Genomic DNA, 12435 nt, shown 5'->3' with positions numbered 1-12435 from the left:
TATGCTGAGTTCTCTGCTGGAACGCTGATAACTATTGTCATTAGCAGGCAGCCCATGGGAGCACAATGGCCATGAATTTACAGAACAGAGCCCCTGCTGTTCTGTAAATACATCTCCTAGAGACTCACTAAAATGCAAATGTTGTTAATTAGCTGCTAATGGGCATTAGCAGCTAATTGAGTGATCATTTAGCTATGCAAAATGATTGCTAAAAACTGTCACTCAAACTGTTTTTTGAGCAAATTTTGAGGGATCATCATTGCATCTAAATAGGCCTTAATCCACTGGATCACTCAGGACAGACTATGAATGATCAAAAGAATTCACTAGGATTCGAGGCCCAGGATAATGAACCAATGGGTTACAAAGGGCGTTCATTAAGCCAGTTAGATAAAAGGGGTGGATATCTGATTACCAAAACTCTTCATATGTGTACCATCAATGGGAAATGGTCATTATCTGGAATGGAATAAAAAATGTTGCACTGATAGATTATGTAATTGACTATTCCTCCGTCAAACGTGATTGCAATGATTGGTATTGAAAACAGCATCGAAGGCGTTAAATGGCTAGAATCAGATGGAACTCTGGTCCCAGCCATTGTAGTGGGCTGTCACTTGTATATATTACTTGATGTATTATTATGTCCTTTTGTGAAGAAAACCCTTATTACCCTCTCGTCATACCCTCTTTATTACCCTCTCGTCATACCCTCTTTATTACCCTCTCTCACCTTATGTTATTTTCAAAGAAAATCAAGCACCCACAAACATTCTAGGAGACATATCAGCACACATACATGATTTATGTTCATAAAGATTTATTCCATCAAGAAATGATTATGTTAAATTAACATGACATATAAAGTATTACAGGGGCTTTCCAAATGCAATTAAAGTCACATCAGGGGAGGCCTGACTTATGAGACCCTGAAGATCCTAGCAGGAAGAGAATCACAATCCCAAGAGCATGGGGGTACCTGTCCCTATAGCAAGAGAATCCCAATCCTAAGAGTAAGGAAGTCCCGATCCCAAGAGCTAGGGATTCCAAATTTTAAAAGCAAAAAGGCCCAGATCCCAAAAGCAAGCTGATCCATATCCCAAGAGCATAGGGAACTTGATCACAAAAGCAAGGGGGCTCTAATGCAAAAGCAAGGGGGTCCCAAATCCTAGATCAAAGGGGTCCCAATCTCAGCATCAAGAGAGTCCGAATCCCAAGGGGCTCCCAAACTCCAAAGCAAGATGGTCCTGATCCCAAAAGTAATAGGGCCCGGATCCCAAGAGCAAGCTGATGCATATCCCAAGACCATAGGAGTTCCAATCCAAAGAGCAAAGAGGTTCTAATCACAAGAGCTAGGAAGTCTCAAACCCAAGAGCAAGAGGGTCCTAATCTAAAAAGCAAGGGAATCCAAATCCCAAAAGTAAGATGTTGCAATCCCAAGAGCAAGATAATCCCAATCCCAAAAGGATTGAAGTCCCAATTTCAAGAGCAAATGGGTCCCAATCTCTACAGCAAGGGAGTCCATATCTCAAGAGCAAAGGGGTCATATCCCAAGAGCAAGGACGTCCCAAACTCAACATAAAGTGAACCCAATTTCCAAGATCAAAGGGGTGAAGATCCCAAGAGCAAGAAGGTGTCGAACCCAAGAGCAAGGAAATCATGATCCTTAGGGCTCTTACACACTTGCGTTTTTTTTAACGCGATTGTCAGTGGGACTTTTTATAATGTTAAAAACGCATCTCACAAAAATCGCAGAAGCACAAACTTGCGATGCTTTTTTTTAACATTAGAAAAAACCATTGAGTATCACCTTAAAAAAAACGCTGAGATATCACAGTGTTAAAAAAGCGCAAGTGTGTGGGAGCCCTAAGAGCAAGGGGGTACTAATCCCAAGAGCAAAGCGTCCAGATCCCAACAGCAGCTGGGTCCTCATTCTAAGACCAAGGAAGTCCAGATTCCAAGAGCAAGAGGGTCTTTATACAAAAACCAAATGGATCCCAGTTACCATTCTCATTAGAGAAGCGTTGGAGAACGGTCAGTCAATCTACACTAAAACAGATGACAACAGTTTGCGCACTCCTGCTTGGTCGATCTCCAACTGACCTCACTTTTATGACATGTGTGACTTACATTTTACTGGAAAACTCCTTTAAGGACGTGACAAAAGGTACATAAAGCATGAGATATTAAATATAACACCTAAAGACGAAACATAACATAAGCGAATTATGCAATCTAGGATAAACATAGTGATAATTACACATCCAAGAGCGCGTTCACTGCACGATGACACTGGTGGATATGCATTATGCAGTGGCCAAAACTAGAGAAGCAGAGATTACCTGTCCGTATTCCTGAAGGAATCTGTAGTAAAGTATCCAGAGGCCAATCTACTGCTATTATTTATTCAATCTATTACTATTATTTAGAATCCAGCATGAAACACAAATGTTAGAGCTGGGTCCGAGGTGGTGTGATCTGTGGTGTGAGTGTTGGGTTAGGATCTGTGATTTAATATAATTGGTACCAATACAAAAATCCTAATCCTCCAACCTTCTGTTCTATGTATCACATTGCCTGATACAATCAGTATCATGTGTACCTATGACAATAGGCGGGGCTGTATTTATGGATTGCTTCGGCACTTCGTCTGGCGTTGACCTCAAGTTAACTGCTTAACCTCTATAGTCATATTATTCAATTATGGAAAACAGTCTTAGTTTGAGTAACCAATTTCCAATATCTAAACAATAGATTGATCTTCTGGGCTGGATCTACAGCCTGTCGGCCTCCTACTACACAGTAAGACTGTGGCTCATTGGCTGATGTGACCTGTATCGTTCAGCCTGAATGCCGCTTCTCTTTTAAAACATCCAGGATTGAACTGGCCCACCAGTGCGCTACTCTGTTTCCATAATACTGGAGATACAGAAACAGTATAGCATGCGGTTCTATGCTGCGTTCTTAACTCGCTTTCACTGTAATGGGAGTTATGGAAACAGTGTAAGGCTGTTGTCTCAGCTGTTTCTGTAACACCCGGCAAGGTAGTCGGGAAACTAGCCACAGGTTTCTGATCTCAGCCAGGAAAGGCTGTTATAGGACAACCCCTTTAAGAAAAACATTTATTTTTCCTTTCCCTTGTGATTGCGACCGGTTAGAGCGCGGATAGTAATACATTAGACTGAATACTAATCTCGAAAACAGTAAAGTAATTTTCAGTGTCTTGAAACTTCGAGAGGATGGTGTACATCAGCAGAGCACCACGTTCAGTACCCTCCTAACCTTGCATGAAAAGTTATAAGCAAGCCTACAATCAACACCAGGAAAACCTGGGCAGAAGCTAGGTACCACTGGATATAAAAAGGTAGAAAAGTTTCTGCTCACCTCTCCTTCACCTCACGGCATCCAGATTAATTCGGCAATTGTATCAAGGATCCTTTGCTTCACCATCCAGTCCCGGCGAGGTATCATACAAAAAAATATACAAGAGAAGAAGCCGGCTTCACGTGGAAAAATACCTTGCCTTTATTAGATCATGCCAAATGCATCATATTAGGACAGAACGCGTTTCAACTCCCGAGGAGTCTTGATCAAGACTCCTTGGGAGTTGAAACGCGTTCTGTCCTAATCTAATGCATCTTGGCACAATCTAATAAAGGAAAGGTATTTTTCCATGTGAAGCCGGCTTCTTCTCTTGTATATTTTTTGTAGGTACCACTCAGTTTGAGTGGTGCGTGTAAAAAGCCTAAAAAGCATAGAGGTAGCTATGTATGTTATGTATGTGGAATTCTTAATTGAAGTCCAACCTAATGAATCCCATAGAGTTCAGTGCAGAGGGCTATGTACATGCGTGGTGACCTGTCCTGTGAAAAGGGAGTCATGGGGTCTGGGTCTAAGAGTTGTAATAGGGGGCATCCAAAATGTTAAAGGGGTTGTCCAGTTGTAAACTATGGATGACCTATCCTTAGAAAAGGTCACCAATAGTTAATTGGCTGGGGTCCATTGCCTTGGAGCCCTGCTAATCATTTCTCACCAAGCTGGCATGCTTGTGCATTGAGCTGATTTCTGCAGGGAGCAGACAGCTCCGTTTTTACTGTAGTGGCCAGGCTTGTTATTGCAGACCAAGTTGCCATTGACTTCAGTACGAAACGACCTGCAATACCAAGCCTGGTCACTGTTATAACAACGGAGCTGTATGCTTCCTACAGAAATTAGTTCAGTGCGTAGTTGCACCAGCCCGACAAACAGTGATGCCAAGTAAAGGACTCCCGCCACTCTACTATTGATGACCTGTCAAAAGGATAGGCCACAAACAGGCGTCGCCTTTAATTCAACTCTGCTTAGTCTAGGCCAATTTGTAAAATAAAATCCCCAAAAAGTTATAAATATAGTGGTTTGTAATCTGCTCTATAGTCAACTATAGATCACATTAACCACTGATGAACCTTCAAAGCCCAATTTATAATGAACCCACTTATAATATTGGTCCACCGGTCTTCTAATAGGCGGATTCTTCCACATTCCCTTTTGACTCTCTTGGCTTGTTAGGTGGTAAAGAGTGTTTTTACTATCCTTTCTGAAAAAGTTCTCTCATTTCCAAAAAGTTAACTCTAAAATGTTTAACAGAACAAAACATTCTAGAAGTAGAAACCAGGAAACAGAACAGCATAGGATATCGCAAAGGATGTTTAGATTTGCAATCAAGCCTGTATTAAAGGGGTTGTCCCGAGGCAAAACCTAAGTGCACATTTAGGACATGGAAAGCAAACATAGGAACCAGAATAAAAACAATAGTCCCAACCTTCGAGCTCTTGGTCAACAGATAAATCAAGTATAGGCAATTAAAAGCATCCAAATCCATTGCTTACAAGGACATCGTGATTCTCTGACTGTGAAGGTCATGGTGGAGACATCAGTTTGTTCAGTAATTGCGGGAGAGGAACTTAAACTATGAAACAAGGTTGTCCAATGATGACGATGTCTTATTGTTAGGGGATGAACGTCTTGGTTTGGAAACGTTGATCATCATTATGGAAGACATTGGACTTGAGTGTGTATAAAGTTGGTGATTCCTTGCTTGTTTAGGATTCTTGGTGACATCTGTAGAAGGACCGTACTTGTGCACCTCTTTATGGGTTTCAGTCTATTCTCCCGGATAAATCTTCTTATCCCCAGTTTTGGAGTACGGTGCTGGCACATATCCCAATCATTACGGTTTCCCAGGTGACTAACTTGGCACCTGGTACTTTACTAGCAATATTACATGTATCGGACTTGCAACACCAAGTGGGTCTTGTCACCCCCAAATTATTTGGATTACTGGGATCACACTTGTCGGTACAGCCCTGGACCACCAGCTGGTTTTTATTGAAAGGGTAGGCTTAAAAAGATAAAACAGAGTGAAAATAATATAAGAATATGAATATAGTCAGCAAATAAGGCCAAATACGTGGTCATAGAAAGATAGGAGCCATTTTTTTATATCTGGATGTAACTCACGATCAGTACAGGATAAGTAATGTATGTACGTGACTCCACCAGCAGAATAGTGAGTGCAGCTCTGGAGTATAATACAGGATGTAACTCATGAGCAGTACAGGATAAGTAATGTATGTACACAGTGACTCCACCAGCAGAATAGTGAGTGCAGCTCTGCAGTATAATATAGGATGTAACTCTGGATCAGTACAGGATAAGTAATGTATGTACACAGTGACTCTACCAGCAGAATAGTGAGTGCATCTCTGGAGTATAATACAGGATGTAACTCAGGATCAGTACAGGATAAGTAATGTATGTACACAGTGACTCCACCAGCATAATAGTGAGTGCAGCTCTGGGGTATAATACTGGATATAACTCAGGATCAGTACAGGATAAGTAATGTATGTACACAGTAACTTCACTAGCAGAGTAGTGAGTGCAGCTCTGGAGTATAATACAGGATGTAACGCAGGATCAGTACAGGATAAGTAATGTATGTACACAGTGACTCCACCAGCAGAATAGTGAGTGCAGCTGTGGAGTATAATACAGGATGTAACTCAGGAGTAGTACACGATAAGTAATGTATGTACACAGTGACTCCACCAGCAGAATAGTGAGTACAGCTCTGGAGTATAATACAAGATGCAACTCAGAATCAGTTCAGGATAAGTAATGTATGTACACAGTGACTCCACCAGCAGAATAGTGAGTGCAGCTCTGTAACACCATGTAACGTGGCACACAGGATTAAGGCTTAGTTTGAGGAGCAGAACATCTGACAACTTCATTGCAAAAGTCCAGATCCCAATCCCATCGAACATCTTTGGGCCGAACAAGAACACTGCAAGCCCAACATGTCCATCATCCCCCGCATCACCATCTGAAATGCTCCTCGAGGACTGGAGGTAGATCCCTCCACACATCTATGGGAATTTGGTGGAAAGCAGCCTAGGGGGTTACTGCAGTCATTGAGGTCAAAGGCGGCCCAACCCAATATTGAAAAATGTGAAGAAAATCGAATTCCATCACCTTCTATGTGCGTCCAATGCTTCTGTCAACATAGTGTATGTAAACAGTGACTGAGTGTGGATAATAATCTATGTATTGACACTAATTCTAACCATTGTTAATACATTTTCTCCTTACCTCCAGGTCCGTAGATTCTAGTGAAGCACCAAGTCTCTTCAATTGCGCAGGTTTCTGTTATGTTACATTCCAGAGAAGGAGTTGGTGATGGACAGACATAACATTGCAGTCCATGAGCTGTGGGGGACAAATATGAACGTAGTTGATGGAACTATTAGATCTGACCACTCGATTGTCACATCTTCTGTATGTAAATGTATTCAGTAGACACCCTAGACAAAGCTATTAAAATTGTTTTTGTATAAATGAGAAGTTCCACAACCTTCTATTATAATTTGTGTCTCAATTCCTCAACATTTTAAATATTTCCTGCTGTCAGTGAATGAGAAAACCCTTGTTTATCGTAATGGTCATTGGCAGCGGCCAACGGTTTTCCTCATTTCCTCCTCCCACCGGTCATAGTCATTGGAAGTGCTGGTGCCCTCTGTGCTGCAGACGCCACACCATCTTCTATATCATTTGTGCTTCCTCTATGGTGCATGCATGTCTGGCCTCGGCCTTTGATATAGACTATGTCTCTGCCTATCCCTCCGATTCTGCACTTTGGTGGTTCTGACCTGCCTGTGTCAGCTGCCACTACAGCCTGGGAGTCCCTCCAGCTAAGACCACATCCCACTTGGAGAGGTTAAAAAATGAAAACCAGAGTACCTCTAGGTGCTGGCTCCAAGTGTAGCCCAAGGCCAAATTGGTCAGTTGCATGGTGGGAAAGCTAAATTGGTCAGTTACATGGTGGGTCCACACCTGCTTCATCACATTTACATTCAGAGGCAGTAACCCTGTACATAACTCATCCTGCTCATACAGGTGAGAAGTGGATTCATTTGTATGCAGTGTAGACAATGCTTTGAGAGCTAAGAAGCCTGGACTCCCGACTGATACATTGTAACAAGGTACCACAAATCTCTAGTTCTGCACCTTCGGCTGATGTGTTTAGCTGACAGAGAATTGTCTACGCTGGATGCCAGACCAACCGAATGGCACACTGCAATCTTGTGGTGTGGGGTCAGTCGAATCAGGGGGGACAGAAGGGTCTTCCTCTGTCCAGACATCTAAATGCTGACGAGAGCACAGAATACAGTATCTAAATGGTTAAATAGCTGGTATCAGAGTTATCTCTTATCCTCGTCACTGCGGTTGGGAATCAGCTGTGTTTTACAGCAAGCAACTGTCATGTACGGAGCATGCTCAGCTTCCCAGTGTTCTCCATAAAGATTGCGCTAATCTGGCATATACAGTGGATATAAAAAGTCTACACACCCCTGTTAAAATGCTTTATTTTTGTCATTATAAAAAAAACAAAAAACCAAAGATGATTCGTTTCCAATTTCTTTCCCCCTCCCACACGCCTCGTTATCTGTACAATTCCATTGGAAAACAAACTGAAATCTTTTTAGGGTTTAAAAATAAAATGCGATTGTATAAGTATTCACACCCTCTTATATTTAGGGATGGGGTTGTGTTCAGAATCAGCCAACCACATGTAACCTCCTGATAGATAGTAGTCAGCACTCCGCTGCCATTACTTACAGGGATTCTGATTCCCCCGTATAAAGTTCGGCTCTTCTAGGATTTTCCTGACATTTTCTTAGTTGGTCCATAAAAATCTTACAGAGCATCAAAGGGATCTGATTGTTGGAAGGTGTCAGTCAGGAGAAGGGGGTAAGATATCTCCAAGACATTACATGGTGCTGGAGGCAGCTAAGAGGCCGACAGCAACAATAAAGGAGCTGTAGGAGTTTCTGGCAAGTACTGGTTGTGTAGTCATGTGACAACCATCTCCCGTATTCTTCATATGTCTAGGATTATGAGGTGGGGGGTAAGACAGAAGAACATCCAAGCCTGGCATATATTTTGCCCAAACCCCCATCATGTCTGCCAGGAGTCTGTGGAGAAAGTGTTCTGTCTGATGAGACCGAGGGGGAACTTGTTGGCCAGAATTCCAAAAAGTATGTTCGACACAAAACCAACACTGTGCATCACCAGAAGACCACCAGGCCCATAGTGAAGATGGTGAGGGCAGTATTATGTGGGGGGCTGTTCTGCTGCCGGAACTGGGGCTTTAGTCAAGGTGGAGGGAATTATGAAAAGGTCCAAATATCAATCCATTTTGGCCCAAAAAGCCTTAGGCTTCCTTCAGAATGACGACCCAAAGCAGATGGCAAATTCACCAAGAGAAGGGCTTCACCAGAAGAAGATCAACGTTTTGGAATGGCCCAGCCAGAGCCCAGACCTGAATCCCACTGAAGATCTATGGGTGACCTGAAGAGGGCGCTACACACGAGATGCCCTCACAGTCTGACAGATTTGGAGCGCTTTTTAACATGACAAAAACATGGCATTTTAACATGGGTGTGTAAACTTATTATATCCACTGTATGCACATCAGATGGTGTGAGGTGATTATTCTTATATAACCCACCAATAGAATAAAGAAACAATGCTAAACTCAGCTACAGTAAGGGTGCCTGTCCACGGGTGTGATTTCGCCGGTAGTAAACCGCCAGCGAATCACGCCAGCCGACGCTTTCCATAGCATTGCTTAGCAGCGGGCAATTCGCAGCATGCTGCAAATTGCCACGATTCTCCGCGGCCAGCCTATGTATCAGATAGGGCTGACCGGTGGAGAATCGGCAGTGGCTCCTGCTCCCAGGCGGCGGCTCCCACGGCGGAGATCTGCTGCGGGACTTCGCATCGCCCGTGGACAGGCGGCCTAAGTAGATAGATATGGGATAGATAGAGAAATAGATATGAGACAAATAGATAGATATATAGATAGATAGATAGATAGATAGATAGATAGACAGATAGATATGAGAGAGATAGATAGATAGATATGAGACAGATAGATAGATAAATAGATAGATATGAGACAGATAGAAAGATAGATAGATAGATATGAGATAGATATGAGACAGATAGATAGATATGAGACAGATAGATATGAGATAGATAGATAGATAGATATGAGACAGATAGATAGATAAATAGATAGATATGAGACAGATAGAAAGATAGATAGATAGATATGAGATAGATATGAGACAGATAGATAGATATGAGATAGATAGATAGATAGATAGATAGATATGAGATAGATAGATAGATATGAGATAGATAGATAGATAGATAGATAGATAGATAGATAGATAGATAGATAGATATGAGATAGATAGATAGATAGATAGATATGAGATAGATAGATAGATAGATAGCTAGATAGATAGATAGATAGATAGGAGATAGATAGATGGATATAGATAGATAGATAGATAGATAGATAGATAGATAGATAGATAGATAGATAGATATGGGATAGATAGATAGATAGATATGGGATAGATAGATAGATAGATATGGGATAGATAGAGAGATATATATGAGACAGATAGATAGATATGAGATAGATAGGTATGTGACAGATAGATAGATAGATATGAGACAGATAGATAGATAGATAGATAGATAGATAGATAGATAGATATGAGATAGATAGATAGATAGATAGATACATAGGAGATAGATAGATATGAGACAGATAGAAAGATATGGGATAGATAGATAGATAGATAGATAGATAGATAGATAGATAGATATGAGATAGATAGAGAGATAGGTAGATAAGAGATAGATAGATAGATAGATAGATAGATAGATATGAGATAGATAGATAGATATGAGACAGATAGATAGATATGAGATATATATGAGACAGACAGATAGATAGATAGATAGATAGATAGATAGATAGATGGATAGGAGATAGATAGGAGATAGATAGATAGGTAGATAGATAGATAATCTGTCCTTTGCTATAGGCACGGCATCCTACCTATAGGCACGGTGAAGGCAGTGGCAGCCACTAGGTAGATGACAACGGTACCTCTCATGGTCGTCAGGTTCATCAGTGTGTGATGATGTTCTAGGAGGTCCTTGTGTTTTATACCCATTACCCTCCCATTATTACCACCTACATTAGACAAGAAAAATGTTGCCCAGTGGGTGACACAAAACGTATAAAGGATTTGTCTAATTACAGGAAGTAATCTATTTTATAATTGCTAGAAATCATGTATTAACCAGGATATAAGCTGTAATAACATGTGATATAACAGTACAGTCATGGGGCCCCTCCCTAATATCTGAGGTATGCCACAATAAAAACACGTGGGAAACCGCTCTTTGTATGGGTAAACACTTCATACCCATTATTTGTATTAGGGTTTGTTATTACACTCTGTCTATACAATGAGAAAATCTCTTGATGTATACAGGAAACATTGATCCTGTAAGGAGTTACGTACAGTGCTTCTCCATAGGCCACCACAGGTATGGAAATATAGGGGGCATCCCGGCCTGTGCCTGAGGGGTTCACATCAGCTACCACCGATAATGGCCGTTTAACCAATCAGACATGCCCACAGTATTCAAGTCATTTGTGGGAGGGAGGAGAGTCTCTCCATAGGCGTCTGTGATGCAATCCAGGGGTAGGGATGGGTTGCCATGGCAGCCCTGGGCCTAGTGAAGATTCCTAGGGCTGAAATGGATATCAGCCTATTAAAGGGATAATTTGAAAATAGGATTGATGATAAAAGTCTGATTGCCGGGGTCTGATCCCAAGAATGGGGTTTCTGTGTTCCTCTCTCCCCTCAGTGAGGGTTTGCTACACCCACATGCAGTGGATTGAACGGAGCGGCAGTCACACATGTATGGTGCCACTCCATTTCAATGGGGCTGACGATAATGGCTGTGTAGAAGCATTCTCCAGCAGTCCCACTGACAATTAATGGAGCGGTGCCATGCATGCATGAACGCCACTTAATTCAATACCCTCCTGCCTGTGGGGGATGCACTGAGCCCACAGTGAAGAGGAGAGGGGGACACGGAACCCTCATACTCCGGATCGGTTGGGCCTCAGTGTGTAGACCCCTACTGATCAGACTTAGGATGGTTAATAGAGATGAGCGAGCATGCTCATCCAAGATTGATGCTCGTTCGAGCATTAGCATACTCAAAAATACTCGTTACTCGAGCGAGTACCACGCGGTGTTCGAGAAAATTTCACCCTCTCCTCCCCACATGTTTAACGGCTTTTTTAGCCAATGAACATGCAGGTAAGGCTTTGGCAGCTACTTCTATGACGTGCCAACCCTGTGCACGTCTATAGTAGTGATTGGTTGGCCAGAACAGGTGACCTGTGATCATAAAAACTCAGGTCACCTGATGCTTGCCTCACATGGAGGCTGGATAAGCTGAGTGACAGAGCTGCTGTGAATGAGGGAGAGCGTTAGTGTAGGTAAGAAGGAGCGTTTAGACAGGGATCCATATTCAAAGAACTCAACAGTCCTTTTTAGGACTACAACTCCACTTTTGTGCATCATCAGTTTGGCTGCCTGGGACCAGTAGTGCGCACAAAGCATTCACAAGCATGCTAGCTGTATACTGCTTACTGTTACCAGTTCTATACAGTATACTGCAACTGGTGTGCACAGACTATATAGAAACTAACAAAACTCCTCTCATTTTTCATCTTTTTATTTGTTTTTGTCTTAAAGCATATGCAAAATACCTCGCAGTTTGCATAGCATTTTGATGCAGTGCATTATACAACATGATCAACACTAGGGGTAAGGGTCGAGGATGAGGACATGGGCATCCAAATGAGGGTGTGGGCAGAGGCCGAGGTCCTGGGCGGGGTGAAACAGTGCCTGCTGCTGAGGGAGAAGTAGAATGTCGCGTATATACGCTCTCTAGCTTCATCTCCCATTTTGCAGGTCCGCGTGGTAGACCATTATTAAAACCACA

General features: G+C 42.2%; 1 long non-coding RNA gene across 1 annotated transcript; it reads right to left on the bottom strand.

Annotated features, from left to right (window-relative positions):
• Positions 1-4744: 4744 nt before the first annotated feature.
• On the bottom strand, positions 4745-10568 carry LOC136578876 (uncharacterized). Its single transcript, XR_010786672.1, has 3 exons — positions 10463-10568; positions 6634-6750; positions 4745-5380 (listed from the first exon to the last, which is right to left on the bottom strand). It is a non-coding gene; the product is annotated as an uncharacterized lncRNA (long non-coding RNA).
• Between the last annotated feature and the right edge of the window lie 1867 nt (positions 10569-12435).

This window comes from Eleutherodactylus coqui, chromosome 9, assembly GCF_035609145.1.
Source record: "Eleutherodactylus coqui strain aEleCoq1 chromosome 9, aEleCoq1.hap1, whole genome shotgun sequence".
NCBI lineage: Eukaryota > Metazoa > Chordata > Amphibia > Anura > Eleutherodactylidae > Eleutherodactylus > Eleutherodactylus coqui.
This window is presented reverse-complemented; position numbering and strand designations above follow the sequence as displayed.